Source organism: Macrobrachium rosenbergii, chromosome 20, assembly GCF_040412425.1.
Source record: "Macrobrachium rosenbergii isolate ZJJX-2024 chromosome 20, ASM4041242v1, whole genome shotgun sequence".
NCBI classification, from domain to species: domain Eukaryota; kingdom Metazoa; phylum Arthropoda; class Malacostraca; order Decapoda; family Palaemonidae; genus Macrobrachium; species Macrobrachium rosenbergii.
This window is the reverse complement of record NC_089760.1, coordinates 19,340,210-19,367,839: the sequence shown is the minus strand read 5'-3', so window position 1 is coordinate 19,367,839 and position 27,630 is coordinate 19,340,210. Positions and strand designations below refer to the sequence as shown.

Sequence of the window (27,630 nt, the reverse complement as noted above, 5' to 3'; positions counted from 1 at the left end):
TCAGTCTTAATTCTTCGGCAATTAAAAAAAATCCATGTTCATGGAATATTTCATAATTTAACCCCAGAATATTTATAAAATCATAAAAAAAAAACTGTTGAATATTTTTTTTTCTAAGCTACGGCTATAAGGGGTACCTTACAATGTATCCATTAAGCTATTTTAAAAAAAATATCCTGCCTTATCGAGAATTTCATAAAAAAGTAACCCTTGAACAACTTTTAAACATAAGTGTTAAGGAATATTTCATAAAGATTGAATCATTGAACAATACTGAAAACGTTGAGGCCGATGGAAAAATTATTTTACTAGCCATACCATGAAGCCACCAGTTTGTAATTTATAATCACGAATCTAAGATTATCCCTTCCAAAAATAGTTTCGTTAGGAGCTACGCGACTGGGCACACAACTTACTTCGTATGTTTGTCTTTCCATTTGACCAAAAATTTAAGAAGATAAATGTATAAAATCGATGAGTTCGGAGATAGAAATATCTGATAAAATTATTTTTTTATCGATAACACACATAATGGACAACTTTGTCCTTAAATAACCCTCAAATTAACGAAGGAAGTTCAAATTAGAAAAAAAAAACACCATAACCCTCTTTTACAAGAGGAGTTACGACAAGCAGATAAAACCAATACAAGATTCCTTACTGATACTTATAGACGAAACAACACAGCTATGAACAGAAATTAAGACTTTCTGTGGTTAACCAGAAAACCTCCAGAATATGAAGCTTCCACAAAACATCATCCAGCTCAACCTGACATTTTATTGTTATTTTACTGATGTACAAGGAATAACCACTTACCAAAGGAGAAAAAAAAACTAATATTGGCTCCTATATCATCTAGAATTCAGGGTGTAAACAATTCAGTGAAAATTTTAATGCCTGCCTAGATATACTACCTAAGTTACTGTCGCTCATTCCCAGCCCTGACGGGAAAACTCTTGAAAATAGATAAAATAAACCAGTGCAGATAGACAGGAATGAGAGATATATCACTGATTTTGCTACTGTGTGTGTGTTAGAGCAGCGTTTTTCAAACTGAGTCCCGACCCTTTAGTGGGTCGCAAGATAAATAAAATGGGTCGCGACAAAAAAGTTAGATAAAAAAAAGACGCAACTGGGTGCAAAGTACATTATATAAACAACTCTAACTGTTGCACAGCACTCATAAATCGTTAGTTTTACCGATTTCTCTCATGACAAAGCAGGCTTTACCAATCAAAACATAATTGAACATTATGAAATTATACATATACAAAAAGGATGTTATCGCAGTCGAAAACTTCAAGGGTTTGTACAAGGCAGTCGACAGTCTCACTCTCTCCCCCCTTCTTTTTTCTTTGAATCCTTAACTATCAAACAAATTTGGTTAAATTTCCATACCTAATTATCAACTACTCTGGCAATCCACCCACCCACACACACACTCTCTCGTCTTGAATCGTTAATCATTTAACAAGGTTGTTCCAAAATTAAATGGCTAGTTGCCAACAGTTTTTTCATAAGAGGATTAAAACTAGAGATTTTGTCATCTCACTTGCGTATCTGAAAGCTTTGAGAAGTATTTCTCCTGAAAAGAACTTTGAACCAGTGAAAAAAAGCCTTTGGATAAAAAATCCATTTGCTTTCCAAAGTCCTGAATCAATAATTGAGTTAAACTTGTTACCTGTAGAGGAAACTGAATTGCTGGATTTTAATTGTTACTTCACAATTAAGAATGATTGAGAAATTAAATTTGTGCTGATTTTGGATTAAGAACGAGGGGAATTTCCACTACTGAGTAAAAAGGCTATTCTATTATTATTATTATTATTATTATTATTATTATTATTATTATTATTATTATTGCCTTTTGCAACTACGTACGTACTTGAACTGGGATTTTCAACATTAACTCAAAGACGGAGGACAGAAACAAGCTCAACACTGAACCTGGTATGCGTGTAGCATTGTCTTCCTCTGTTCCTATCTGGAATCGGGTGCTTATGAACAAACAAGCACACCCATCTCATTAAATGACTTTTTTTTTTTTAAATATTCACTTTACCTTTGTGTCGGAATTTCCTTTAATCTTATTTTTCTAAAAATAATACTTTTACTTTCATACAAATAGATAATTCCAATATGTGCGAAATATAAGAAATATGCTTATAAGTTGTCGATGCTAAATACAGTAAATGAACCTAGCGAATAGTTTCTTTGATTTATTACACGTGAGTATAATGGGTCTCAATGCAAAATGTGGTTCTTGCTGTGGGTTGCAGAAAAAGGGTTTGAAAAACGCTGTGCTAGAGTGAGAAAACCATCCAGTTTTTAAAGCATAAACTATTTTAAAATGCTTTGAACATACTACACACTTACAAATTGAATGTTTATTCATTTACAACTGTCAGCTTACAAATGATGGATGATCAAACCAACGGCCCTTTTTGAGAGCAAGGTCTTCTAAAAGACTTACTGCCCTTGTTGGCTTTGAATTTATTTGCAAGATTAAGTTACAAGCTGATAACAAAAGCTTTGCCATTCAGGATTAACACCTGAAAATCTGTGGCGATTTTATACGGCATTCTTGACGTTTGGGGCATCAATCCACGTGTCCAGTGATGTATTTCATGGCTTTTCGTAAAAGTATGTTTCTATCAATACCACCAAGAAGGCAACCACCACATAATATATCCTTTACTAATTATCTCCACTCTTCTGGGAATTTTCTGAACAGTTTTGTCTTCTAATTCGAATAAAATTACTGATGCCAACTACTGAAAACATCATATTTATGTTGAGAAAACTGCACAGTTCTGTGGGTGACGTATTGGTCAAAATACCTTGATTATCACGAAGAGTTCAATCCTTAACATACTCAAACTCCATCAGTATTTAGATCGAAGTGCCCAATTTTAAGCTAATTTTTAACGTGTCGTATTCATCGGCTATACAGTTAAGGTGCAATGCTTTGTAAATTTAACGAATTCCCAACTTAGGCCTTGGTAAATAAAATGAACACAGGAATAATTTATTACTATAGAAAACCGATGACGTAAAAACAGAGTGGGAGCTTTACAAATTTATTAAAAATTTCTTACCTAGCATTTTTGGGTTACTTAAAATTCTCTTTATCAAGACTAATATTTGAAATACAAGTAATTTTCAACAAACCAGTTGTTGTTCATTTGCAGATTACATTAGGTATATTCCTGTACATCAGTATTCCATGGCAGTACATTTAAGAAAATTAAATGCACTGCTCAGACACCTTCCACCTAATCAAATACACGTGACAAGAAAATTAAGAGATGATAATCCAAGAAAACTTCCAAAATTTATCGACAGCAAAGAAAATTTCAAGATCCTAATCTTCGAAACAACAAAGATTTATTCCTCAAACCAAGTCAACTTCACTCCCTTAAACCTCTCAAGATTGGTCAGCTTCTACACCTCAATCAACTTTTACACCTCAATCAACAACAGATGGAAACACACACACACACAACACACACACACACACACACACCCAGGTAGCTTCCATTCCATTCCAACGACAAGGTATTCAAGAATTTATTACACAGGTCGTCTAAAGATGACTCTGGTAGTTCTTTAGCCCTCCTTTATGTCAGGGACACAAATGGTAGAAATCAGAGACAAAATGGCCATTTATGATCCTAGCTGGACCTCTTTTTAGAGAGCCCAGGCATCTCAGTGTAACAGAAAGTACTGAAATGCAAGACTCCAGATAACTCGCTCATCCAATTCTTAAGACATTGACATAATAAACAAAATAATTAACTTTAACATTAAAATTTGATTGTATTTACTTTTCATTCACATTTAAAATAAGTTTCAGTAACCTCTGGCAATAAGTTTCCACATTAACTCAAAGAAATTTATACATTCTTGAGCTCACTTTAAATTAAAATCTTTTTACTCTGCAAAATGTACACTACTTGCATCACACTAAGTATGACATTTGATAATTTGATGTCATCAGAATTTGAGTGTATACATATTCCCACAGAAAACAAAATTATACAAAAACTCGTTCATTTGACATTACAATCTCCTACAATTCAAGATACCTATGAATTTCAAAATAAAAAAAAAAAAAAAAAGGTTTTACAAATTAACAGTAATTTGATAAAGGTATTAGGCTTTTGAGCAATTTAAAATCATGACGTGACAATTATTGGTTATGGCTTTGACTGTCAAGACAGAACCTAATAATCTGTTCTGACAAGACTGCAAGTGGACTGAGCTCCCCAACATGTTTACCAAAAAAAGATAGCATTTTGAAAGTTGCAACATCTTTAAGTTCACACAATAGAATACTGCTCTCATTACACCAGTAAAAGAATGAACAAGCTCTGCATAGTAGAAATTCATAAACAGCCCAAATGAACAATGGTTCCTCTTGTTAAAAGCAAGATTTACTTCATGGACCCTTTGGCCCTTTATGGCTAGGAATACAATGACAAATGCTGATGCTAGAAGGAGGAGGGGGGCAAGGGGAGAATTCAGTCATATGAACGCTGACTGGTTGTCTTTTTTTTTTTTTACGTCTTTTTTAGCATCTTGATTTTGGGAGCAGGTAGGACCAAGGAGGGGAAATGGTAGGTCTGAAATATGACATCAGTATTAGAGGAAAAAGAACTTCTGTAATTTTAATTTAATGGATAACTTAAGAAGATTCTCATTTTTTGAGTTACTTACATTCAATACTTTAATATTCAAGGTATGCTCATGTAGCCCTACAAACAAACACACACACACACACACACACACACACACACACACACAAGAAAAACGCTTTCTTAAAATATGACCCTAGAAAATGCAAGCCAACAAAATATCATATGCAGTATTTTTATAACACAGTTACCAATCTCGACAATTTCTCACATTCACAAAATCTTTCATATGCTGCACCATCCACTGGTTTATACGTCTCCATGTTTCAGAAGAACATCCCGTCCTCCCAAAATCTAGATCTTGGTCTTGCACCATCAAAAGCACGTACACTTTTTTTTTTTTGATTATCAAACTTCTCAAAGCCTAATTGCACCCTTCATTGCCTGATTCCCCAGTGACCAGCTGTTTAAGTGACCTAATTAATTCATGTGTAAAAAATTCCCTGTTAATACCAGTTAACCAACTTCAGTCTTCCAGCTTCCGTACTAAGTGTTAATCTTCAGCTAGCCCTTGGTAATCAAGTGTACACAAAAAAATGTATATTCTTATAGTGTGACATTTATTCACTTTCGTTAAACCCTGCAGTTGTTTCTTCTTCTCTACATACTCGATACAACAATTACCGTGCAATAACTTTTCTTCTGAGAGGAGAAGTGGAATTGTAAAAAAAGCGAGAGAGAGAGAGAGAGAGAGAGAGAGAGAGAGAGAGAGAGAGAGAGAGAGAGAGTCTTCTATATTCTAAACTGCTCTAAGCATCAATTTCACAAAAATAAATATCTTTAAAAGGAGGGAGAAATTTGATATTTTCTTTAATATGCAAAAGCGACCCTCAAGTCATTGCATGTTATTATTCTTTTTAAATTCAAAATATGCTAGGGGATTACAATACTCTTCTAAATAGAATCTCAAATATAAAATTAAAAATACAAGATGATAATTACGTTATTATCCACTGTAATATACAAGAGAAAGCAATAATCCAGAATTATCCCAAGCATAGATACTGAAGGGTGAAATGTTTCTGGTCAAGTTTAATCTCGAAAATTTCTAATATTGTGAGATGAAAATTAAATGGCTGCACGAGAACTCCATTCCTCAAAGGGCCACCCAAAAATCACATACCTTGAAAACCAAAATTTCAGAAGTTCTTTTTTAAACCTAACAAAAAACCAAGTACCTAAAGCTAGTATCAGTCTTACTCTCATCAATTACAGCTATTTTTGGCAATGGATGTTTTATCTACACAGCAATATCCAGTAACTTGTTTTGTTTTCTGCAGTACACGATAGCTCCTATCACAGGACGGTTATGGGATTTGCATGATGGATGTGGTGACACTTACACTCCATATTTTTTTATTTTAATAATATTGACTCAGAAGTACGAAGACAGTCTAGGGCTACAAGGTATGAAATTCAGATATTCAATCCCAAATCGTCATAAAACAAAACTGGGATGATATCGAAGCAAATAAAAAAAAAAAGAATTGAAAAGATTGCTGCAAAAAATTATTTTTAAAATACCAATTCAAAGTTTAAAATAAATCTACAGAAAATTCCAAAAACGGAAGTTTAAGTAGATATGAAGAAATTTATGAGATTTCAATTCTTACAAAGATCAGCTATTAAGAACCGTGAAGATAATTTATTACGGCAATGAAATAAATGAAGTGTGAAAGAATTATTGACTATTGCGGAACTTCGCCATTCCATCCCTATGATTCCAACTGCGAAGCGGATAAAGAAAATGAAATTCAGAACTCGTAAACAACTGTAGAATAGTTGCGAGATGTTCTCACTACCATATACCCTTCCAATGTTATTCCTTCTACACCAACAAGAAGGCATAAAGATAGCTGAGATTTAGAAATGGACTCAAATAGTAGAAACCGCTGTCAAAAGACTATTGTTTGTTTAGAACCGGGGAAAATTTTAACTACTCTCTCCAGCTAGAAGAGCTATCCAGTGACGTCTCTGCAGGTGGTTAGAGTTCAGGTTCATCATCAGGCCTGTTAACCATGGTAAGGTCCCCTACTGTCGCAAGCTGGCTTAATCTAAACAGACCAACCACAGGAGATGCCCATTATGCTGGCTGAAGGATCAAGCTAACATCTAAAGGAAGAATTTAACTGTCAAGAAATGAATCAGATTAAAAAAAACCACAAATCAAATAAATCCATTGAATTTTACCGAAAGCTTGGATTCATCAATGCTACGTTTAGTCATTTCCGACCTAGACCAATAAGGGCAATGGCAAACAAACAAGTTTTGAAAACATCCTTAAACACAAAAGAATCTCGTTGGATATTCCAAAAACGTTCTGAATGTTCGTTTTGCGAAATGACAGCCATATGGATGAAACTTTCATCCAAAATAAGTCAAAACAGCAAATTAGTCAACTCAAAAAGGCATCTATTACTTTTAAACCAACCTAAAAGATTAACTAGTCTTACAAATCCAACAACATAAGGCAAGAATAAATAGTTAGCCAAACAAGGGCTATCCATCGCAAGTTTTATAATTATTGTATTAAAGAGACTCAGTACGATGCTATGTGAAAATTTAAATTAGGTTATTATTGCCAAAACTCACGTAGGAAATATGGCATTTCATCTAAATAGTGAACGTATTATGTGCTCACTCTCTTATAGAAGGCAAAACCCTCCACAATAATTGACTGTAGAGTACCTTTCAGGAAAAGTAAAATTGAAAACTCTCACACAAAGAGCTTGCCACAATACAGTAATCATATGCTTAAGACTTGGATCAGCAACCATAATCACTACTAGGAAGCAAGCTCTACAGAAATTCACAAAGGAAGGTACACTTCAACGACAAATTCACAAAGAGTGAACTTCGAGCACCTCAGGAGACTAAGAACTGGAATTGGACAGGTTTCCAACTGAAATTATATAACTTACTGTAATAGTAATGAAATAGTAGTTGATAAAGCCGCGTACTTCGTATAATAATTCCTTCAATATAATATTCATAGATGCCAATACCTGTACATTGATGAGAATAAGATTTGAGATGAGGCTCTAAGCAAATATTGGAAGATTGAAGGTGAAAAAAGACAAATTGCACCCAAGTTATTAGAAGTTAATAAATGTTTCAGTTTGTCGATTATAAAGATCTAATTAAATTTAAATTATAAAGTTCTAATTACATTTAAATTATAAAGATTTAATTACATTTAAATTTTAACATCTATAAAAATACTTTGGATGACATGTTAATTTTTATAAAAGTGATTCAATATTAAGAAACAAAGCACAAAAACTTAAGAAAATTAGTGAAATTTAAGTAAATTCAGTAAATTAGCAATATAACAGTAGCATAACCTGTAAGACTAATTGTGCTGACAAGTTAGCAAATAACTTAAAGCCTCATCAAAAAACATTTCTTTCTACACTCAAAATCATAGGGTGCGAAAATTTCTTTCCTGTAAGCCAAAGATACCATGTTCTACTAATGTAAGCAAAGCAATCTTCCAGATAGTCTTCTCAATGTGCATCAACACCGATCTTGTGGCTGTGGAATTATTCCAGTCAAACAAGTAACCAAGCTTAGTCTGAAATAAAGTCAAGAGTTACTCTCCAAAAATTCTGAAGAAATATATACTAATCAATATACATACATGGAATTTTAACCTTCACGCCTATCAAAGTACAAATCAAAAATAGTTTAGTAGTTCTGAGCATTATCTTAGTAATATGCAACATGCTGAAAAACGATCAATAACGCAACTGAGTTAGAAAAAACTGCGTTTTCATACAAACTCATCAATCATATTATGGCCATATTTACAGCCTCAAATGTCTCACAAGCACACCCTCTTTTGCCTCCCATACAGACGAAGAACAGTATCGTTTAGCCATGTGATGCCTAGATCCAGCAGCAGGAACCAACTACCCTCTTTACTGTTCTCATATCAAGATTCATAACACCTAGAAAAGATGGTCTATGGGTGGGAGATCACTATATGACTGATGCACTATGTCTGCAAGTATTTGATGGATCCAGAAAAGTGCTTGGATATTGTAATGAGCCAGCAATCAAGGCTGGCTCATGTAAATTATGGAATAATTTTAGTGGGCCATTCCTGTGAGACATGCTTGTAACCTTAGTAGACTACACATTCTACTGATGAATATACAGGTAACGCAACTCTCTAGTGTTGAATATCCCTCACGAGACACATCAACAGAAATCCTTGTTGTTTATGGAGGACGGTAGTAAGAATAATAAAGGACTCATTTCTGAAATTTTGAATACTGGCCTGATTATTTGCCACTGAGCCAGGAGTGGAAAACAAGCTTAAAGATAACCAATTCTGCATTCATAGCTACCCAACAAAGAATGAAGTATGCCCACTCATCTGGAGGAAACAGCCACTAACAAAACACTTAAACATGAGCTTTAGAAAAAGGACAAAGTACATGCACCATCTTGCTGCGACTTGACGATCTGGGACAGGACCCACTCAAGAGGCCGAAGGACCCTATGAGGTATTTCTTTTCATGCTTATGCTTTAGCTATAACAAGACTAGATGGAGTCCTAGAAAATTCTGGCCACCTGGATAAAGCAGGAGTCTTGGCACAGTTAGGTGGAAACTTCTGTCTTCCCTCCTGGGTCACAGGAACCAAGAAGAAAAAAGCTAAAGCTATGAGAACACCTGCTCTTCTATCATCTGGTAGCTCTTGCCAACAGTGATGAAAACAGTAAATCCCAGGAGAAAAGATATAAGACAAAGAAAGAACCCAGCAGAGAGCCTTGCAGCTAAAGTCTGTGTTCTATCTTGCAATTAGCACCCGTTGGACACTTTTAGGGATCATCAAACATCCACAAAATGTCCAATGAGGGTTGTGTCCATATTCACCACCTTTTAGCAGCAAGCTGCTCCTACATCAGTAGTCGTTAGAACGGTCCTCAAAATGGACAGCAAATCCACAACTGTCCTTCCTGCCACCAGATAAGTGATGTCAGTAACTTGACCAACCTGACAAATGGTCATGGTTGAAAGATGCGAATCTTGGGTGAACTTAACAGTCCCCACCATGACAGTATAGCCTTTAGTGGAAAACCTTAAGTCAGAAGTCACAGATTCTGAAGATATACCTCATTCCTTCAATATGCTCTTCCCAAATGAGTGCACTTCTACTTTTATTATCCCGGGATTTGAACCTATGATCAAAACATCACCTTTGGGCAACCAGGATGGATAGCAGTATATCCACCAACATTGGCTGCTGCAAAGGCAACTATTAAGCTTGGCCAATGGAAAAAACAATACAGGAAGCACAGCTAACAAAAGCAGGAGTGGAGACACCAATAGCTTGAGAGACAGCGATAACCACAAGCATATGAAGAAAATACTGTCACCAAGGAATTGGATACAGTAATGTCCTTAATATTCTGATTCAGCCATAGGATACAGGGAATTGTCCGAAATCCTTAATAAATCTCCTCCTAAATAAAAAGAAAAACAGCCAAGGTGTACTGTATCTATGATGTAGGGTAAGGATTTAAAAACTTCAAACAATGTGGACTAGAGACATTAACATTTTCCACTCTTGCCTGTAACTTTCTATAGATTCTTGAAGACTGAAATCAAATACTTCAACTACGTCAAGAATCTAATATTTAATTGCATCTTTTAACTAGAAAAGTAAACTTTATTGGGCACAGGGAATTTTAAACTACAGTATACAGGTTCAAAATTCAAAGATGAGCAAATAATGGAACTGGGAATGTGAATTAGGACTGACACTTCTGCTACTGACATCTGTAATTAAAACATTGGATTAGTGGTATTATGATGTCACGACTACCAATATCCAAAGTGAATAAAGATTAACTATACCTCTATAACTAGCTATTAGTATGGCAAGGGAAAACTGCATTATCTACCATTTTTCTCAGTTTTGCATTTTTTTGCAGATACTGCAGTCATATATTTTAGGGCAGAATACCCAAGTGATGATTCCTTGGGAAAAAGATAAACATCCTGAGGCATCAGTTTCAAGGCTTATTTTCACTAAGTACAGGATAATCCTTTACGAATGAACGCTGCTAACAATGCCTCAACATCTAACCCGTCAAACGTTTTTAGTACAGTATTCTAAAAGGCATTATTTTCCTTTAAAATGCTAACCTTAGTCATGAAAAAATTGTCTAATGAAAGAAAATGCGAGATGCTTGCAGTAATGTTTCACCATCTGCTAATCTAACCCATTAGCTTTTACCTTTTTCGTACCACAGTAAAGACAAAGTGGTTGCACTCGATAATCACTTATCTGGTAACTTCATTCCTCCACAGTTTGCCTGGCAATTCCACTGTCTCTTCTTAAGGCTCCTTTTTATGAATATCATACCAGGGTGAACTCCGGTCTGGTAAAAAAAAAAAATTAATTACAGAAATGGAGCAAAATTTAGTAACGTCAGGAATTTTCCTGAGAGTTTTACCTTGATTACAAGAAGTCAGTGTTTACATGAAAAATCCTCTATGGAAAAACTTTTCTGGAAATTAACTGACATAGGGTACGATTGCATTATTTAGTGCCAGGAAAAGTGAAATCTGCAAACAAAACAAAACTTGTGTTTCATCAATTTACAGCATTCCTTTAAATTGCATGCGATACTTGGCGATTACCAAAAACGTCCTGGTGCACTGGTAAAAGTACCGTTATGTCAATTAACCATAGTTGTCCTAAGCCAGCCAGCCCTCTAAGCTAGTCAAGGCCCATGGGTTGAAGTAAATGTAAAACTGTTTACCACATAATACAATTAGTGCTTGAATGGCGAGAACTACTAAGGGATTCAGAGCCGATGAAACACGGTTTTTCGGCAACAACTTTTTATCAAAGCATCGGATGAAGGTGAAAGTTGGCAAGTGTACATTTTACAACCCTAAAACAATTCGTGACGTTAGCATAATGAGGTCATGAGGCTCCGCCCATCCACCAGGTAGACTGTAAATGGATTGCTTACACAAGTCTAGGTTTCAACAAAATTAATAATGGCCAGCAGGATATGAAACTGTCCCGGTGGTTGCAAGACTGCATTTGTGCTACGGCTTGCCACTTTGCATACAAACGAGAAGACCCATGGCAAGATTTACTATAGCGTGAATAGGTAATTATTTCTATACAGTACTGGGTAACAATTACTTGGCAACACTCACCTCTTGCAACAGCAAATAGAAGGCTATAGTGTCGAAACCTGAGGTACAACAAAACGGATTGTCTTTTTGTATTCCCGCCCTGAATAGATGTAGATCCAACAAATGAGCTATAAACTGGTTTGTTATGTGGATGAATTATATACATTGAATTATTTGTAAAGTAGAAACAATACGACTATCACGAAAATGGAAGAATTCCAAGTTAACAACTGAGTCCCGACAACTGCTTGGAAGTTGCGATGAAACTTCCACAAAATATAATAATCGTAATAATAATAAAATTGAGAATGCTAATGCAATCAGGGGACAATGACAAACCCATCTGCTATCACTGATATCGCTGAAGCATAGGATTGGTATTAAAAAGGCCGAGAGAGGTCTACCCAATCGGATGGAGTCGCCTCCCACCTGGGTTAACTACTCATTAAGGCAATTCACCGGATGATGCATTAAGGAGGTAGACAAAGCTCTGCCTACATGGGGGATCTGGGCGAAAGTGAGCAGACCTCTTCCGTTTGGCCTTGGGTACTAATATCAATTAGTGAATACGTCATCGGGAAGTGGGCAGAGCCACGGATGCGAACTTGTCTTCACTGTGGGTGGAGCCTCATGACGTCATAGGTTAACATCACTATTGTGTTCAAAACCCATACCTGCGATTTTGATGGCTCTGTCATAGGAAACACCTTTTTACTCTAATAAGTACCAGAACTATTGCACTTAGGTACTAAATAATACTTGTAAAAATTAGGCAGGGTTATAAAATATATACTTGCCAACTTTCACCTTTATCCGATGCTTTGATAAAAAGGTGTTGCCGAAAAACCATGTTTCATCGGCTCTGAATCCCTTAGTAGTGAAAAAGTAAACGCTAAGAATGCTGAGCAACAGTAAAGCAATTCAAGTTTTAGAATACCATCTCGAGGAAATAAGTATTTGAAACTCTGGAAAAATTAAGTACTGTACAATAAACAACGTTGAACCAGATGAGCAATATCCGAGGGTATTTACCACTATAAACTATTTAATCTTAAGATTTCTTAATATATGCAAGAACAATACTAATGTATAATAAAGATAAATCCGATTTAAGTAGTCTTTCTTTGTGTACAAACCCCTTTAGCTACAGTTTTTATCATTAGAGAAACTTAAGCTAGTCCCGCTTCATTTTTCAGTTATTTGTACTGATATCTATCAATGTATTCTTGCAGAAATGCATACAACCTCGTACAAAAGAATTCCTGATGCATTACATTCCTCATTTTGTTTCCTAATACAAATATCTCATCCACTGCGTTGCCTAAGTAGCACTCAAGTTAGCTAATAAATACTAAAAATTTTACCTCATCTTTAAACCTGATGCCAGGTTAAGTCCTTCAAAATCCGGTACCGCTGTCTGTTTTTCTGTTCCTCATTTACCATCCCAGTTCCTTATTGTTTTCTCCAAGTGAAATCTTGTGCTGCCATCTTTTCGCCATTGGATTTTGTACGCAAAGGAAGCTGTACACATCTGGAAGAGAAAATTGGACAACTTCACAACCCGAATATTCTAAAGAACCTTAGTACTAGTAAAACTAATTAAAAAGATACATGCGTTTAAGAAAATATATCTCACATAGTTTATCATCTTGCCCGCTACTTAATGACCTAGAAAAAAAATCTGTCGAAGGAAAATCGCGTAAGGCTCGAGTGAGAAAAAAAACCATGCTGCTAAATAAAATGGATATCATTAAAGCAATTCTCCATAAAACCGAAGTAACTAAAGTTTGTGAAAGGACCATTCGCTGAAGCGTAAGCTACAACAAATAAATGTATTTATAGTAAAGAATAACATTCAAAATGGCAGAGGTGAAAGAATTAGTAAAAGCTTTAAATTAAGTCAACAGTCAGGCATTCAAATCCGTTGCAAGACGACTATATCGAAAAGGACACTTACAAGTTGATAAGTTTGGGGAGATTTGTAACAATGCTCTTGTCTTCTCATGGAGATCACCCCCTCTATGAAATTTGCCTGCAAGTACTGCTTCTATTAATACTATTGTTTTTGTTTTAACAGACTCAATACAGGTATTGTTAATGAAGCTTATGGGGAAACAAATCAGCTCACAGAAACGTACTTTTGACAGCGTGCGGTATTCCTATTTCAAAATGTCCATTCGACTGAACTGCATTCCACTTGGAACTCCAACCTGTCGGCCACTTGAGGTTTATGAGGGTTATAATTTTTTTAGTTGTTGCGGGGGGAGGGATACGTGAAACAAATGCTTAAAATGATTAATCCAGTAGGGAGACAAACAAAAGGGGCTAATAGCAACCAGCTAAAAATGCCTGAGGTCAGTGGTTAGACTTTTTCAGTCCAGTTAACAATAATTCCTTCAAGATAGATATGAACAATTAGAACGGAAATCGCTTTCAAAAGTAAAGCTTGCTATGAGCTCTCAGGTCTTGATCTGGACATTAGATTTGGATAAATTCCAGAAAAAATACGAATTATTAGAAGTTTAGTGATCCCTTACTTCAAAGAGTCAGCAAATGAAATAAAAAAAATAAGGCCGCCTTCAAGGCCAAAGGTAAATTTGACTTAAAAAGACTTTTCAGTCACTGGCATAACTTTTTTGCAATAAGCAACAAATACGACTGTGGTTTTGTTGCAGTAAACTTTTGCCGTAAGCAACAAATGCGAATGTGGTTTTGTTGCGGTAAATAATAACGCACAATTTTAAAGTACACTTCCCCAAATACCCATTAAGCAGAAAATCAATTTCTACACCTTTGGTTGAATAAGACCCCGTGAATTCTTGCTACGTATGGGACACAGTTTTCTCTGGCAGCACATTTCTTACCCTTGAAGGGCGAGGTAACCAAAAGCCCATAGTACTGTCCAGAAGTGCCTTTGTGTTGGCATGACTAATTAGACAACAATAACAAACCTAGTTTTAAATGTAACTCAATCCAAATCATGTTAACTCTTGACACCTATGTAGCAAATGGGTACTGACCAATCTGTTAACACTGATATGTCGTGTCAGGTTGACTTCTGGCCACGAATTAACTATCATTTCTCATCAGTGGCTTAAAAACAATACTTAGAATCAGCAACGACCGAGTACTCACTGAAAAATATCTCTAAAGTAACAAATGAATATAACATTATACAACGGCAATAAGATTCAACAGTAAAAACAAAAGGATTCTGATCAAATACGATAGTTAATAAGAGAGAGAGAGAGAGAGAGAGAGAGAGAGAGAGAGAGAGAGAGACACTGTACAACCTTCAGTCTTGTAAATTATATTGGCGTACATTCTCTAGACTTAAAAGGTTACCATGCACATGCATCAAACAGTTACATCTGATTTTACCAATAAATCATATACAGGTAGTAAAATTAATGAGAAAATTAAAATATTTCATTTGTTCCCTAATCTCTTTCCTTCCAGTTTCAGTAGATGGATATCATTCTGGTTATTTGCTTTGACTTTTGGACGACTATTGGCGATTTACAAAAAAAACTTCAGAACCTACTCACTTAACATCTAACATTTTTGAACCCCGCTGGAAGGTTGCCCTTTTTTGGTGGACTGTTTTCTCGGGGCACAAAATTCTTGATAGCATTTTAAAAGTGATTACTCACTGGAATGAAAAATTAGTCTGCTTTCAATTGACTTTAGACGATATTAAGATAACTGCTAATGCTTTTATTCCTGGGAGAGTCTCTCAAATTATAAATTTGGACTGCCATGTTCGATTCTACTGCTGATCATTTTTACATAATCTGGACCGTCAACGCCCATCCATCGAAATTATTTTTTGTGAACTAACAAGCTCCTGCCAACCTTCATCTTTATTGTATTACATCTCACCACCTCTTCACCAACCCATTGTGAACTAAGTCTGCCACGCTTCAGGAACAGTCTGCGATGGCACAGTCTGCCGTTAACTGGGACTTAAGAGATATTCAAAAAGCCATGGCCTTTACTACCGGGGTTAAACCTTCTGATGCACGTCTTTACAGTAAAAAGACCAAAATATATAACTATTCATCCAAGAACAAACCTAAGCGAATTCTTTTCTAATGTAATAACTGCGTTACTGAATCCACAGTATTTTTTGTAGATACGGGGCTAAAGTAACCTGACCTTGTCAGTTACTGAACCAAGATGCACTTAAAAAGCTGGTTTTAGAGACTTCAAAACTGCAGCTCAAATTTTGTATAAAGGCTCCCACTTCATATTAGGACGAATGAAAATATCAAGTCGTTCTCGAAAAAATTAGACACCTTATTTTCGGTGTTTTGGAAGAGTAATTCTACGATTCCTTTAATATGCCTATTAACACATATACGGTGGAGTGGGGCAAGATAAGCAGCTTACCGTAAGTATGTGCTTAGTATAGTAGTACTGCCTGTTAAAAGCAATTAAGAGCAGATGCTCTCTGTGTATAGAATCTGGCAATTACCCATCCTTGTGGGAATTTATTAAATCACTAAAAGACGATAAATGATAAAGGATAGCAGGGACACGAAGGTATTGCAATGGTGTGAGATGATCACTGTAGCTCTACCTGAAACTATCAATACTCATGACTAACTTTGATTACTTACGGTTACATATCGCGGATCGTGATACCCTAGGTGACAATTGCGGTGCAATAAACATTGCTATTAATATATTTTCTTAATATTTCAACTGGCGTTTTGCTTGCTGTATTTCTTCAATGTGCAAACTTAACTTTCATCCCGTATCCCTACTCTTGTTTCACTTAACACCATAAATTAAAAACGAGCTAAACTGTATAACTTAGCCAAATATCTCTCGCCCTTTGGAATCTAAATTATTAAAGATACTTAAATTTGTTATGTTCCTCTACACACATCGAACTACCTATTTCGATTTAAAGGTAGTTAGGTAACCGCTATCAGCGCTAGCATTAATATCCGGAAAGAACTGCTGTACTATTAACATTAGTCCCTCTTCTATTCTTTTATTCTGTTGTGAGAAAAGCATTTGACGATAAACTGTCAAGACTCAAAGTTTGAAGAGTCCTGAAAGGTACACCGTTATATTTAAACTGAATATTTTGCAGATTCTCGAGAAGCAGTTTTGTGTGAATGGAGGAGTAATTGTTATCATACAACTTCGACTTCTCAAGTTAACTTTTTCAAGTGTCGTAATCTCATACTATATCTATGATCCATATACATGAAAAAGGAACAGAAAAATAGTAACTGTTAAGAAAGTAATGTTTTAAAAACTTTGTAACCCAGTTTTCAAAATAAAGGAAGTGGCTACTGATTACTAAGAACCCTCAGAAACTGAAATGCGATGGTTAAAACAGGATCTTGCTGCAAAACGTTATAGCAACAAGTGGCGTCAGAGACCAGTAACCGCCAGCGCGTAAATTAGTCCATTACATCAAACTGATTAACCAGATCCTTCCAGAAGTACCGTTGTGCCATGCTATACCAGAAAAAGTCTATTACAAAGAAATTCACATGGTACTAAAGCATAATCCATCCAAAGGCCGAATATACTGTGCTATTCAGACTTTTCCTAAAATATCTTCTTATCAGCTAATACCTTAATTGTCGGGCACTAGTGCCCGATTAATATCTCTCTCTCTCTCTCTCTCTCTCTCTCTCTCTCTCTCTCTCTCTCTCTCTCTCTCTCTCTAATTCCTTAAATCTCCTGTTATTGCTTAACTGGCGTTTTGCTAGCAAGAGCTCTTGCTCATAGATCAGCCTGTAATTCAGTCCCTCTAAAACCTTTCTGTCAAGTTCATGCTGAGAAAGCCTGCGTTGAACATATGTCAAAGTAAAATATTTGCCGCGAGGATATTATGGTAGAAAAATGCCAAATTATCTTCAAAGTCGTCTGGCAACAACCTATGGCAAATAAATGAGGCATTTCGTCACCTGCTAAGTCGAGAGAGAGAGAGAGAGAGAGAGAGAGAGAGAGAGAGAGAGAGAGAGAGAGAGAGAGAGAGAGAGAGAGAATTTTACTGGAAGTTGTCCGGACATGTTTTGAAATTTTAAAGAAAAATTATCTCTTCCATTTATTATTGACCTTTAGTATATAACTCTGGTCTAATAGAAAAACAGCATGCACAATAGTAAACCAACTTTCGGTTTCTATATATCTGATTAGTCACTAGTGATAGTCACAAAATGAATCATTCTTTTAGTCATAACCTCCTTACTAGCCTGCTTACTTTCTGCAGATAGATATCGCTATAATAATTGTACAAGTGAATTCAGGACTTCAGTCTCCTGAGGTTAAGAATTCTTAATGCTCTATGCGGAAAAATCTTGATCATTCCACATTGCTAACCGAGCTTCGTTTCGTATTTTCAGTTCACGACCGTGTTTCAGACTTGTGAATTGTTTAATCCTGGTACGGAGCTGATAGGTTAATTTATGGCAAGGCTGAAATAAATTTAACCAAAACGATAGTATCAATCGAGAACATACGCTATCAGTTTTTACAGAGCGAGCGGTTACATATATTAACTAATTCGCAACTTTCATTATGTATCAAATTTTTTCCTGGTATGCATTAACTTTTCCTATATACATTCAAGGTTAAGCAATTTCTGTTATAAAAAAAGCCCATGAGAACATTTTTGCTTTTCAACATAGGAAAATTTAAAAATTTTATTTTAAGGGCCGAATATTTTGACAAGTATCAAGTCATCTGCTGAGGATTTTGACAAATTAATTCTGCAAAACACTGGATGATTATCCTCCTATGTTAAGTCATAACCCCAGTAGTTAGAATTTTCGACATTTCAAGATAAGCGATCAGAGCAAAGATTATAACACCACTTCCGTATGTCTATATGTACAGTACAACTGTGTTTCCTTCCAACCTCAGATCTCAGTCCTTTCACTTAAAATTCTCTCCGGCATGTACTAAACAGTTTGCCAATCTTTTTGTAAAAGCGCCACCAATGTTTACTGTTGCGTTTTACTGAATAGATTTAGTTTTCAGTTGTATTACGATACGAGATGCGGCATCAGGTTGCCTGTTTGGTAATAAAGATGTATCCGCATACCTTATTGTATTCGGTAACCATCGTAAAACCTTTAGTATATCCATAATGTTTAAACCTACCAACACGGACAACAATTGAAAATTAATGCGCCACCAAAATTACTGTTAATAGGCCTGTACTTAGTACGTGAAACGCCGATGAGAGCCAAGTTCATACAACCAGAACAAGGAATTTAGGTTATTTTTTCAGGTAAAATAGCCAATGCAACCCATTATTTACAGAAAGCTGGAAGGCACACACGAGCAAGGGCAAAAAAGGTGGGAACAGGACTTTCTGACCATACGGCACCCAATCCGCTCAATATGTTGCCTCAAGAACGGACGGAATAAGAATCAGTTATAAATATTAAGTAAAATCACGTTAGAACAATTATACAATTAAACATTTTCGAAGATAATAATTTCACGGAAATTACCATTTCTTAAATTAGGGCTCAGCTTTTAAATTTCTAAGTTTTCGTAAAACTAATCCCTGTACTACTAACTGAATAATCTGGGAGCAATGTTTTCCAAAGCCCCCTAACATGTTAAGAGTTTACATTCGCCACTTACGTTTAGCCGACACAAAGTGAATTAAGTTCATAATAATCAGTTTCATACTTTTGTGCCTATTGGACTAAATATCTAAAATCAAACACCCTGCGAGATGAAACAGGTGGTGGGCACGTCCAGTCACGGGGATTCGATCCCCACCTCGCGGTGTGCCCTTACTTATAGTTCGCATACAACAATTAAGTTATACATATGACTGTTCACCTGTTCCTGTTACAGGTACAACCGGGATAAAACGTGAAAACCTTAAGTACACTTGCTTATGGTGGATTAATCTCGCATATTAATATTCATATTACTATCAAAATCATTCCAGTGGAACATTCCTTCATGTCAATCAATTCCAAATGAAGGGCGAAGATTGGGTGCGCAAACTCAACTGGGGTAGCGGTTGGGAAAGGTAGGTGGTGGAGGGCATGTCGGTTATGCTTGTGGGTGGGGAAAGATTGGTAGTGGAGATTCCCCACTCTAGCCAATGAGTTTTACTAATAATCTCATATTGCAGCCTTCGTATTTCTTATTGCTTTTACTTATGTCAAACTCTTAAATGGCAAGGCAACTAGCCGAGACAAACCATGACTGTCCATTCCCAGTTACCTCAGCAACTCCTTTGATGCTATTTATGGATAGTGTACGTTTTTGTCCATTGTTCTAGCTCTTGCTATTTATCCACTCACCTATGCTTTTGGGGGCTTTGATTTTCCCTCAAGCTAAAACCGAACTTTACCACAGCACCAAACTTTACGCATTATCCGGAGTTACAAATATTTGAATAAACGCTCCCACACTTGGTATGAAAATAAACTTACGTGGTGTAATATCGCACGGGTTTATAAAATAAATACCGTTCTTTAAGAAACAAAGAATTTTTCGGGAACCTGTTTTCAGTCGCACTTTAAGCCTAACCATAGATATCTTCGAGACAGACTACACATTTGATTTCATGTGGAACAATGAATTACAATGATATACGAGTACTTCAGTGCCAGCGAATGTTAGCACAAATGTTCTTAATGTTAGCACAAATGTTCTTAAAGTACTGCGAACAGTGTTTGTACAAGTAATACCAACCTTTTTAGGAGCTGCCGAGGCGCAAGTTCCCGTGCCAGCACAAGGCCGGCTTAATCTAGACAAACAGAATATCCCCTTGTTTCCCCCCAAAACAGGGCCAGCCTAAACTAACCAAGATCCGCGGAGTTTATCAATAAATTTAATTCAACTAAACCTAAGAGAATAAGTACTTGTTTCGAACTAAAAACGATCTCCCTCAGGTCACGCAAGTTTCACCCCAAACTTGGTGGTAATTTTAACATACTAGGATAGTAAGAATTAAGTGGTTAAATTGGAAACCACACTTAAAAAAAAAACAGCGAAGGCTATGATGCTGATGAATAAAAGCATGAATTGTAGTGGATTGGTGTGGATGGAAATTCTATGTACAATGGAAGTTTCATAAAAGCCAACAACCATGAAAATTAAGGCCTCACAGTTTGAGAACCTAAGGCAACCGTTCAACTTCCAGAGTTGCCCTGCAAGGTTTCCCTCTTTTCACGCATGGATTTGTGTGGCTCGACTAAGTTCTGCACAAAAGTTGCTCATTTAATGACATTCAAGAACTTCAGCCAAAGGGTGCGATTACATTCAGTCTACTTCATAAACTAACACTAAGGCATGACGGTGACTTACAACATATATATGCTTAAGTGTTGAAAATATTTAATTCTCCTTATATTAGTTTTAAAAAGCTAACGTGGACAGCAAAATATACAACACAAACTAACCTTGAACCGGGCCTTTCCAGGGGAACTCCTCCTTCACAAAGATTATTCTGCGATATCTTAACACTACGACGTTGTCGGTGAAAATGAGAATGTCTAAACTCTCAGCTCCAAACCTGCTCTCTTGCCCATTCCAACATTTCCAAGGAGCCAGTTTCCAATTTTTCAAAAATTATCATTTATGTATATCTTATGAGTTACAATAAAGACTTCGTTTTAATGGTTTCTAAAAAGATAAAAAGAAGAACAAGTTAAAATAATGTTCGTAATTTTTTTTTCCCGGAAGAAGGATTTCGTAGTTTACGAACGTCAAGGCAAAAAGGGCAAGGGTTGTTTATTGGGTTGTTTACAACTTTGACTGCATTAGAAAGCAAAACAGTTTCCAAATGAAAGCTTCAGAAATGAAAAAGTTTTTGATGAAAATAGTGATAATAATACTAGGGCCATGGAAGGCCATATACTTTTGTAAATAAGTAAATACAAGAAACAAAAAACAAACGCATACGTGCATAAAAAATAATTTTGGATAGATTGTCTATGACAGTAAAATGGTGATTTAAAATTCGCCCCTCTCCCTCTTTCGGTAATCTGTCTGTCTTTCTGTCTGTCTCAGAGCTGTTTAAGAAAAGTGACATAGTTTTCTTATAAAAAGAGTACTTTCCTCAACCACCTTCTTGAACAAGAATGTTATTTTATTAAGGAACATGATACCCGTCAGAAATGCTACCTTACTTAATATTATCTTTAACAGAGAGAGAGAGAGAGAGAGAGAGAGAGAGAGAGAGAGAGAGAGAGAGAGAGAGAGAGAGAGAGAGAGAGAGAGACTGGGCGGTTGGAAAGGAAAACAGAATAAAAAAAAATTATTTCAACAGAAATCACTTTTGTCATCGAAATACCTTCCTTCTCAAAATCACTTCCCTTGAATAAAAAAAAACATTGGAACCAGAGAGAGAGAGAGAGAGAGAGAGAGAGAGAGAGAGAGAGAGAGAGAGAGAGAGAGAGAGAGAGAGTGATTATCCTACCCCATAATCTGAAAACATCCTTCTCACAGTGAAAACAAAATTTGATACGCTTAGTCAAAAGCAAGTCGAATGTATCAATGACTTACATGAAACGGAGAGATGCCTTTGACCCGTTCCACACATCACCAGACTGTGGCATCAACATCCAGCCCTTTTATCCTGGTTCAACAACTTTCCTCCTTTTAAGAACATCCGGTAAATTCGAGAAACTGCGGAAATAATGAGAATAGGAGCAATCATTGATCATGGGTACAAATGTTAAAGTCTTGAAATGTGGCTTTGTAATATTCGTTAGGTATCACCATAAAAAACCACCTTCATTTACAAACAAGGATTGCCTCCTGGAAGAGGTTTGCACTGGGTCGTCTTGAATTTTCAGGAAGAATAAGAAGAGATGGAGAACCCACACCTACTTTGGTGAGGACTCTGAGACAAGAAGCTGAAGATAACTTCTGACCACTAAGCCATGAAGAGAGGTGCAAGTTGATGTCGACTCTGATATACATATGCCTGTCATTCAGCTTTGTACTTAGTATCGATATTAACCAACATCTACCATGATAGCTGAATGGTAAGCTCAGTGGTCTAAAGTCACTGTACATTGTTGTTTGTGAACCAGGCAGCGGCTCGAATCCCACTAGTGACGAAGCACTTAATAATTATGATGCCCCTAGGGTGTAAGTTAGTCCTGAGGTATGATGACTTGGATATTAAAAGATATTTGTGGTTTAACATTGGCGAATATAAAACATGTTAGTGCAGCAACAAAAATTCAACCTTCTCACGTGTTAGAAACCTACTAGTCAGCCATCATGGTGGAGGTGGGCTGGTAAGGATTCTAAGTACAAAACATGATTTTGACAGGCATATGCATAGAAAAATCCACATCATCGTTTACGTCTCTCGATGGCTCAGTGGTCAAAAGTCACTGTACATCGTTGTTTCTGGACAATGCAGCGGTTTCATCCCACTAGCGACGAGGCACGTATTAATTTTGATTCCTCGTAGGTACAAATTATTCCCGAGGTATTGTGAACTGGATATTATACGATATTTGTGGCTTGATATTTATGATTATAAAAAATGTTATGGTTTTTGCGAAAAAAATGTATATATAGTTGATGTCTGTGTGTTTGTATAGACACGATATTTGTAAAGAATGAGTATTTATTGAAGTAATATGCTACAACCACAACGCTTGTTAGCCACATGAAAAATTTTTGTTTCGTAATTTGACGAGAATATTTTCTTCTTATCAGCATTAAACAGGAGTTGGGCACGGTAGTAGTGAGCTATAATTGACATGTTTGAAAAAAGTGAAGTTCCTGAGGCCATTCTTGACAGCGAAGTTTCAACGACAAAATATAAGAAAAAAAAAATATCCAGAATTCCATTAAAGACTCCCTGACTTGGGAAACATAAGCCCGATTTAGAGCGTTTTGAAATATGTCTGGAACAGACATGATGGTCACAGTTAAAGATCGAAAAATAAACGCGGAGCTTTCCTGAAAAACCTAAAGTGGCAATTTTCTTCAGGTTCTTTTGAAGTAGATCGACTCTTAAGCTTGCAAAAATATAGTTACGCCAGCATAGAATAAATTCTAAGATTCAGAAAAGCTTTAAAGAGGTACAGAGAAATGTGTATGGTTACCAGATGATAAAAACTTCCAAATACTAATAAACTTTGCTATTTATGCCTATTGTAGTAAGACTACACAGGGTCATTTCAGAAACTCTGGGTCGATCCCGATGAGAGTCAGAAATTTATTTCTGTGAGGCATGGGCTCATGTGTTCATCAGTTATATATATATATATATATATATATATATCAGTTATATATATATATATATATATATATATATATATATATATATATATATATATATATATATATATATATATAATGTATATATATATATATATATATATATATATATATATATATATATATATATATATATATATATATATGTATATATGTGTGTGTGTGTGTATACATCTATTGTACGCATATCTCATATGCAATTCAATTGAAAGTCTCACTATAATATGAATAAAAAGCAAAATTTATTAAGGTTTGTATGTTTGTATCATCTTTATAACCAAATGGAACTACAATACATATTACAGAAATAAAAGACCTAAGAAAAGAGAAAAGTAAAATGAAAGAATGTCTAGCAGAAAAGAGGCAGGACGTATTGGATGTGTGTTAAATAACACTAACTATACATCTTTTTTACATTTGCTTCTCCGCTGTTATAAACTGCTCATATAAACAAGAGGTTTTCGAAGGTAAAGACTTCAATAAATAAAATTAATCTATCAACCGGTAATAAAGACAACCGAGTTATTCTTTGTTTTTATACTGAACTTTCCTATTCTTAATTTCTGCTCTTGCTATGCACTCACAAGCTCTTCGTTGGGGGAGTCGATTGAGCTGTGGACTAGCACTCGGTAGGCCCGAGTTCGAGTCTCCGGCCGGCTGATGAAGAGTTAGAAGAATTTATTTCTGGTGATAGAAATTCATTTCTCGCTTTAATGTGGTTCGGATTCCACAATAAACTGTAGGTCCCGTTGCTAAGTAACCAGTTGGTTCTCAGCCACGTAAAATAAGTCTAATCCTTCGGGCCACCCCTAGGAGAGCTCTTAATCAGCTCAGTGGGCTGGTTAAATTAAGGTATACTTCTTTATGCACTCACAAGCTTTCTCCGTTTAACCCATTTTACGTGTCGGGAAGTTGAGATTTCAGTTGTGTTCTCTCTCTATCTATCTCTCTGCTTGCCTGACGTCCTCATCCCTTAAATTATTTATAAAAAGTGGACTTGACTGGCGACTCATGACTTGGTTATGTTAGAGCATTTAATAAAGAACTTTGACAGGTCTATATAGCTCGTTGATTAATGAACAATCGTCCCTTTCACCAATGAAATGGAGAAAAAAACTGTAGCTGTATACATGCTGTAAGACCTGTTATCATTACAGTATTATTCACTATAAATGTTACAACTTCTTTCATAATTAATTAATAACGGGATTCGGTTTTTTCAGAAGGTATTAAGGACAGCCTCTGATTATTCACCACAGTTACAAACGTTACTCTATTAATCTATTGTATTTATTTGTCGTTTTGTTGCTTGATCATTATTGTGTTTATTTATTTTCTCCTTGATTTTAACGTCTTTCCGTATTTGCAATCTGTCCCCCGAAAGCTTCCCTTGCAAATTAATTGGACTCTAGATTTTTTTCACGGGAATGTTTGCACATTTTAAACGACAATGATACACATTTTTCCACGCTGACACGTCATCCCTAACCAATTCATTAAGCTTTCGAAATGATGTTTTCTTCAACTTACACAAATAAACTGCCATTATAAGGAACAGTGGTATTATTTAATGTCATGTTTTCCTTCCGAACTAATTGCAATATTATTTTCATAATAATGCAGTATTTTTGCATTACAATTTTCGTCAATGCAAGTTCAAACACCAAGCAAAAGATACAAGCCTAAAACTTTTCTTATACATAAATATGTACATATATTCTGTAAGAAATCTGCAGTACACACTGGAAAAAGAAGGCCAACAAAGGGAGGCCTTATTTGAATCAATCGGAAACAAGGTCTCAGTGTTTCTTCCTGTACCCATTTAAAAAAAAATTTTTAAGACTTTTTTATCAGCCGTTTTTTTTTAATCAGCCGGTTGGCAAAAGTGAAATTTCCAGCAACGCAGTTCCAGTCAGACAGAAACCATAAGCCATGATGAGGAGGAGACAAGGAAAGACAGAAAATTTTGATGTAATGATATTTAGGCTGTCAAGCCAAGAACTGGGGCTCTTTCGATCATTCAGTGCTTAAGACAGTGAAAATAGGAAGTTGGAGTGGTTGGACAGCAAGATAAAAGTTATCCGGAAAATTAAGAAAAAAAGTACAAGGATTTAAAGGTGGAACATGTTGCATTAAGAAGTGATATTTAGGAGGTTGGAAGGCAAGCTTGAAAAAAAGAAGCTGTAATGGAGGTCAAGAAAAACGGCGTGGTTAGTGGACGAAGAAACGCTACAAACATCTTTCAGCTAACGCCCGGGAAAGATAAAAGAATTCGCTACTGAATAATTCTTCCATTTCTCCTAATCCTGTCCGAACTATTCTAACGCAGGATGTTTAAAGAGTCAGTGGCTTTGATATGCCTCGTCATTTCCTTTGATGTGAAGGGATTTTACATACCTAAGAAGAGAGAGAGAGAGAGAGGAGAGAGGCAGGCCTAAAGAAAGAGACAAGATAGGAATAGGAATGACTAACTTCTTTTCATATCATTCTTGTGAAGTTCGTACCTTTAGACTTCTCACTATTATTTTGTTTCTAAACTTTTTGAAAACTAACATTTTTGTATTCTTCATTCTGGCTCCATAAGTTGTGTTCATATGATGTTATTTTTAATGACGAATTATTTGTTGCATACCACGGAGTTATCTCAAAATTCCTTTGTTTTATTTATTTGCTTTTGCTACAACTTTACTTCAATCTCTTTCTCGTCTTTTTTTCCATAATCCCTTTTTTCGTATTTCATCCTAGCCAAGTTTAAAGAGAAGAGAGGTTTTCAATAAATTTTTTTCTGTAATTAACGGAATGTACACTATTCATGTTTGAGGTACGAAGGTATATACGAAAACGTTTTTCAAAAACAAATCAATGAGTAATTAACTGCCAGGCACTTTCCTTAACGGAAAAGAGAGAGAGAGAGAGAGAGAGAGAGAGAGAGAGAGAGAGAGAGAGAGAGGTTTAAACCTACTCTCAGACCAAATACCTGTCATTCCGTTTCTACTAATATGAGTAGGCTACCATTTCACTGGCCAGTGGACAGTTATCTGTGTGTGATGTAACCCAGGATGAATTAAGGAAAGGATCTTTCGCACTTGAGAGGTAAGCCAATTATTATGTTTTTTACTTTTCTCTGTCCTTGGTCGTTTGTAAGAAGTTTTAAAAGTAATATTTTCATAAGAAAATAGCTTGTCATATTGCGAAAATATTTTTGCAAGTTTTGGAGGAAGTTCAGTTCATTTTTAAACGTGTTATTTGTTAACGAAGTGGTAAAGTGAAAGCAATTAACCGATCTTTGTTTCCCTTTCATTCAAAAATTACAGTATGAATAAAGACAAATTTTCCATAATGCTTGGATTAAACACACACTAAAAAAAGATCAACTTAGGTGTATCTTTAACGGGCACTCTCCGGGAAGTTTAGACATACAAAACCAGTATCTATTCTTACGTCCATTCTTCACATTTTTATAAATTCTCCAAAAAATCTAGTCGCCTTTTTTATACCTTGAGACTGTTTTCAAA

General features: G+C 35.8%; 1 long non-coding RNA gene across 1 annotated transcript; it reads right to left on the bottom strand.

Moving 5' to 3' along the window:
- Nucleotides 1-6,913: 6,913 nt before the first annotated feature.
- LOC136849109 (uncharacterized) lies at nt 6,914-21,882 on the bottom strand. The gene is made up of 4 exons (XR_010856237.1): nt 21,271-21,882; nt 13,231-13,397; nt 10,950-11,094; nt 6,914-8,274 (listed from the first exon to the last, which is right to left on the bottom strand). It is a non-coding gene; the product is annotated as an uncharacterized lncRNA (long non-coding RNA).
- Between the last annotated feature and the right edge of the window lie 5,748 nt (nt 21,883-27,630).